Genomic DNA, 6,000 nt, shown 5'->3' with positions numbered 1-6,000 from the left:
TGTTACTAGGGCGATGAGTTTAGTTTAGTGCATCATTGACATTGAACTACCCAAGTCAATTAAACAAACAGCAAATTAAGTATCATCATAAATGTATTTTTAAGAACTATTAACACTAGTTTTATTTTTTATTTCTCAGTGTGCTCTAGACACACACAAAAGTTCAGATGTTGGAATATTTTTACGTTCTTTGCTTTATAAGTGTTTAGAGCCCACAGTATGAAGTCTGGTGTCTACATATCAAAAATAAATAAAAAATACAAATTTGGAGACTTACTATTTACAAACACGAGAGGAGTAGTAAACCTGACCAGTATTTCTCAAGTATCATACCAATATAAAGAGCCTAGTAAAAGAGAAAATATAAAACATATGTGACTTACAACACAACATATCTAAGACTAAACGTTATTCTTTTTTCACATCTTCATTACGAGGAAACATACTTGTTTACTTCACTGTATCCGTAAGAGCAAGCTGTTATTCTTTATATTGTCCATAAAATCGCTTCGTAGACCAAGTATAAACTCTATAATCGTATTTTCATTCATATAATTCATTAACTGTATATATATACATCGGTATGTTACATAGCAATATGCGCTGATACTTGGAAATAGTAGGTCGACTTTCGAAGAAAGGTGTCCGTCGTTTAACAATAATAATAATAGGCACCTTTCAAGGTCTATGTCACACTGCTCCAGGCTGTTATACTGGTGAAAGGTGATACAACCTGATATTAGATGAAGGATCTAAGCCAATTAGATGTATTTAACTACATTGTCTTAAACAATTCAATTCTTACTGTCCCATTTATTGTCCAAACAAAGAGTACAAGCACGTAATTTAACTACAAATAGTTCGAATAGCAACTCAATAGAAAGATGGTGATCTCCATAGTCGGTGTGGGAAAGAAACGTATATATATTCATAGCAACACATTCACGAACCTAGAGATAGCTTTGTTTTTTCTACAGTCGATAATTAGTTCATTTACTCTAGTTAAAGGCGTAACTTCTCGAATTGTACGTGCGAACTTCGCTCTTTTTCTCAGGTTTAAGTTAGTACAGGAGGTAAGAATGAACAATTTGAATCATAATTTTCCACCTCATTATTTATTTAGGGAAAATGGACTAACCTGACTTAAATTTCATTGAGGTAAAACTGTTTGTATTTATTCTCATGTTTCCTTTCCTTGTGAGATAAGCCTGATCTGTACCTAGATAAGTAAAAAAAGACATAATGCTGCTACGAAGGTGAAAATAACGTTGGAACTATTTTTTTCTCTCTCCTCCATCGCAAACAAAACTTTTTCAACTTTTTTAAAACAAAGAAAATAATACGAATGTGCAGGAGTAAACATAAATTATAGTTAATGTTGAAGTTAAGTTATTTAAAAATTATTAGTTTTAATTAATCTTTTTTTTTTTCATTTGACATGTATCAGCAGAACTTCTCAATAGACACTTGGAAGAGAATCGTGAATGGGTTAGCTTATTTAGAAAATTCTTCCTTACCAAAATTGAAATTAAACTTATTCATAAATATGCATGAAGGCTAACTATATTAAATGTTAGAGTTCGATTCCTACGGTGGGCAGAATGCAAAAACCCATATATTTGCGCTTAAAAAGAAAGAAAAAAAAGTCTTCACATATAAAATTATGTTGAAACGCTAACTACAACACAATCATTTTGTCACATAAAGACATAGTGAGGTTACATATATTGGCCCTATGGTGGCTCAGCTGTAAGTGTGAGGGCTTATAACGCTAAAAATCGAGTGAAAACATCACATATAGCCCATTTATGTAGCTTTATGCTTAAGAACAAACAGTGTATATATATTTCCTGTAACTAAATTTAGCTGAGATTATGAAGATTTACTTTACCAGACATTTCAAGTTCCTGCACATCATAACCTTGATTTTGTAAGGTTACTGTTTGCAGACACTTCAAGTTCCTGCACATCATAACCTTGCAGACATTTCAAGTTCCTGCACATCACAACCCTGATTTTGTAAGATTACTGTTTGTTGAATACCGTTACAGATAATGAAGAAAGACAGGAACACACACCTTACTTCAAGTGTTGAACAGTCTTCATCTAACAAGCTACATACACGTTATGTTTAAAAAAGAGAGAAACCGTAAACCTAAAAGGAAGATGTAAGCCTATTCGCTTATTGACAATTTTAATGAACCAAATTCATATTGGCTATTTACTCTAACAGCCTTCATATTATCTAAAATAATGAATCAATCATTAATTACCCATGACTTGGAAAAATTAATTCACGAGGACTGATTTATTATTAAGTTATTTTATTGAAAACGTACAGGGTAGGACAAAATATTAAATGTCTTGGATACTATTTTTCTTAATGCATTGCTCTGCGGGTGTATTAGTGGGTAAAAGACGTTCTCACAAATATGAAGTTTATCATTTACTGAACAATGAAAGAATTGTTCAGTGGGGAAAGTAAAAAGGCTTTCAGTGAAAATATTTTTTGTTCACACAGATGTTCCCCATACTTTGTATGATAAGGCAGACCTTTTGGTATAAAATTAACTTTTGCCCTTTTGTCACTTATAGACCTATACTCCCTACGGAATTTAATATATACATATACATAATTGAGACATTAATAAAATATTAATTCGTATTATTAATCATTAACATGTAAAACAAAGAAGAAGAATCATTCATAGTCAGTAACAGTCGCCGTTAGAAAGTAGTGACCACAGTAACGGGCATGTATGATTATACAAATTGTTAGGCCTAGTGGAGTCGATGCATCAGACTTCCTTACTACTCACTTGTTACTGTGGGGAGAGGGGGGTAACTAAACCATAAGTTTTCATGAAAGCAAAATTCAATCTGACCTAATTAAAAAGTTTTTGGTAGGTCAGGATGAAACTTTTTCTTTAACTTGTTTTAAGCCAGTTCAGTCTTTTCTTTTGGTTCGTAAGTTAATAATTCAGTTCCAAGGCTTCAAAGACGCCAGTTCTTATGATCAGCATAGATCTATATAGATTTTCGACAGACATATAAATTCTTCTCGTTAGCACTAGAGTCAGATTCAACAGTTCTTTGCCAAAATTTGTTTATGTGGTATTTTTCATGTCAGTGGTCTTAGAAATTTATTCAATCTGTAAATCAATGAAAGATGTCAGCAAATATGCAACACAAACATTAAAGCGTTATAATCTAGAACGATTGATCCGACACTCAGTGGTTTAATAGCACAAACTTATTTTCTGAAAACGCTTATAATGCCAAGGCTTTATTCTATTTTTTTTTTCATTATTGCTTACCAACGTATTAATTTGCCACGTGTTCTTAGGTCGATAATGTACATATTACAAGTATATGTTAAGATTTTTCTTGCGTACCATAGGAGGCCTTTCCAACGCGTCTGTATCGAACAGAATACAAGAACTAACATAATAGCTTTAATGTTCTATTTTAAGCAACTACATATCTATACATTACCATTTCAATTCATTTACCAGACGTTTACCTTTATTATAACGAGCACCAATCCTGCTTCGTTTTACCACTGCATTGTTAGTAAGAACACGATACTAAAACTGGACAGTACCTTATAAATTAATTTTTACACCCCACAAAATATTAGACTTTTTATTTTATTTGGGAACAACAAGCCTTCACAGGTATAAAGTAACTTATAAAATTTTAATTATTTCGTTACATTTTATTTAAGTTTGTAAATTTCTGCTAAACCTTCCCCCTTTGAAGAAGAGATAAGGCAAGCTAGGTCTGTAAGTTTAAAATTCAGTGTTATTTCTTGATGACAGATAACTTTGTTACTATTGTAGCGTTGTTATAAACTTAAAATAAGACCCAAAACTCGAGCGCTTTCGAATAGTTGACTATTCTTATTTTCGTTGTTATTTCGGGTTCTTTTAAATTAGTCGGTGAAAATGAGTCAAAGTGCAGTCTACGTAAAAAATAAACAGTTAATTTAGTTCTTCCTTTAACGAAGCTTGAACACTTGTACCGTGTCGTAACTTGTTTTAAGCCTACTTACAAGTGACATTCAAACCTCTGTACAAATATACAAAAAAAAACTCAATAAGTGTGACAGTAAACACAGATCTAAATATTTCACGAAAAAACATTGACTGGTTCAACTCTCTATCTTGAAAAAAAAGCTCTACAATCTTTACAATTAACTCGTATTTATAATCTCGCTTTGCTAATAATTCAATGACATCAATCGAGTTGATTGATTAACACATCATAGTAATTATACAGTGACCTATTAGATTTTAGGATCGCAATTGTTGTTGTTTCACAAAAACTCAATGGGGCATCGCTGACGAAGTATGCACTGAAATAGTTCTATACATATAGATATCTCATAGCGATTTAACAGATGCAACAGAAAGACCAAGTCCAATATTGCCTTAGATTTAGAAACAGTTATAACAAAACTATACTCGAAACTAAGTCCGTATTATATTGTTCACTTTTGTGATATGAAAGGATCTTAATAAACTTATGATGTATAATGTCCTTGATAGTTTATATTTTAGAGCTGTATTTGATTTTTCTACTATTATCAGTTATAACTAAAAACCATCTATGCTTCGAATGACATAGAAATATCATGTTTATACACCCAGTCTGTAAAGTTGAAACATTCCCCATTTATTCAAATAGTGTTATTTATAATACTCTTAATGTAAGGACTTTCAGAATTTTTTCTAACTGACTGACTGTATCACACGATTGTAAAAAGTATCTGATGAAATATTAATATCGTATTTTGTTAGTTTGAACGTAATATGCAAAGTTAAATATTCTAAATTTATTTTAAATTGATATGATATATTTCGTCAATAATACATGACTCAAAACGTCAGTTCTAAATTTATGTATTAGAAAATATGCTTATTTCGAGAAATAAAAATGTATTATATATGTGGTTTAACATAATTAGATTATTTTTAGATTATTATTTTTTCCATTCAAAGTTGAAATCTGATGGAAATTCAGACTGACCTTTGTTCGTCCCAGTAGTAATGCGTCCATTTCTCCCTGCGGTTGTGCTTGCCCTACGTCGCTTGTCAGTCTTTTTGACCCGTTTTGTGAATGGTCCATGGATTACCTAGCCATTTAAAATAGACCACAGCCAAGTAGGGACTGTGCTTATCTCACATGATGACGCCACCGTCAGACAGATCTTATAAACTGAAGAGTCTCTTCAAGATGTAGACGTCCTGGTAACTGTGGCGGCGTTGTTAAAATGACAATATCAATAACAGTTTCTTTATTATAAACACACAGTGATAATAAGTAACATTCAAGTTAATTATCTATTATTTATATTTCCTTCAGTAAAAATCACCATACAGTTGCTAATATTAACCGTTCACTACGATCTGGTTTTTAAGCTACATTTATGTATATATATATTTAAAGAAAAATTATAAAAACACCCACAGACATATTTTTTATTTTTAAAGAACTCCTTTCGGTGAAGTAACATCAATGGCCATTCGAGTTTGTTTTTGTTTTTTGCACTGTCTTGAAATTGTCATCAAAACTATTATCTTGTTTTTGCGTAGACATTTCTTGCAATTCCAACCCTTAGTAGTGTATTTTCACACATATTTCTATTTTTTATTATCTCTAATTACAGTTTGATCTTGAAGTATGGTTATACGTTTTAATTTCTACTTATAGAGGTTAATAAAATGTTAATAACAGGCAGAAGTAGCGCATATTCCGTACTTAAATTGTTTTAAATCGCACAAGAAATACCTAAAATGTACAAAATAAAATGTATTTATTTTGTATTTATGTCACTGTAGGAAGTTGACTTTTACATATATTACATTTTTTTTTACAGAGTCCTTTACTATCAAAGACATTTGTGTTTGTGCGCGTGCGAGCTGGACTTTTTGTTGAAAGTGCAATTCAAGGAGAGCTATCGGAGCTTCTAGTGTATATCGATTAAAGATAATCAAA

General features: G+C 31.4%; 1 long non-coding RNA gene across 2 annotated transcripts in view; it reads right to left on the bottom strand.

Annotated features, from left to right (window-relative positions):
• The window catches only part of LOC111088256, a 51,772-nt gene that overhangs the window by 8,524 nt on the left and 37,248 nt on the right, over window positions 1-6,000 (bottom strand). The window contains exons 2-3 of one of the 2 annotated variants that reach the window (XR_002612841.1): window positions 5,032-5,256; window positions 259-346 (exon numbers count right to left, since the gene is read on the bottom strand). This is a non-coding gene — a long non-coding RNA (uncharacterized LOC111088256). Of the gene's footprint in view, window positions 1-258; window positions 347-5,031; window positions 5,257-6,000 lie in introns of those variants that run through there. The other variant, XR_002612840.1, reaches the window with a different exon arrangement.

Source organism: Limulus polyphemus, unplaced genomic scaffold (genome assembly GCF_000517525.1).
Source record: "Limulus polyphemus unplaced genomic scaffold, Limulus_polyphemus-2.1.2 Scaffold3426, whole genome shotgun sequence".
NCBI classification, from domain to species: Eukaryota; Metazoa; Arthropoda; class Merostomata; order Xiphosura; family Limulidae; genus Limulus; species Limulus polyphemus.
This window is presented reverse-complemented; position numbering and strand designations above follow the sequence as displayed.